Genomic DNA, 383 nt, shown 5'->3' with positions numbered 1-383 from the left:
AGCTAGCCAACATGTCCAAGATGTGAACATACAGTTTAAATAACCACGTGCAGTGACTGATTACGTAGTGTAAATGACACCATAGTTGTAAAGGTTGAGCCCAATTGTCATTGTCAAACTTTCGCTGTAGTGGCAATGTCAAACATTCTACTCATACTTTTATTGATAAAGTCTTTTATTTCAGGTTCAACCATTAATATTTAAATTTTTCTGTTATTGTCTGTGTTTTCCCTGCCATGTAGCAACTGATCTCAACATTAGATACAACTGTCCTGACATATAATACAAGAGCAGGATCAAAAATGATCTACAAAGACAGTAATGCTCCCACTGTTTAGTCAGTGTTACGAATTTAACAATGTTTATTATTGTGGTTGTAATAT

The sequence above is a fragment of the Phycodurus eques genome, chromosome 8 (genome assembly GCF_024500275.1).
Source record: "Phycodurus eques isolate BA_2022a chromosome 8, UOR_Pequ_1.1, whole genome shotgun sequence".
NCBI lineage: Eukaryota > Metazoa > Chordata > Actinopteri > Syngnathiformes > Syngnathidae > Phycodurus > Phycodurus eques.
Note: the sequence above shows the minus strand (reverse complement) of the source record.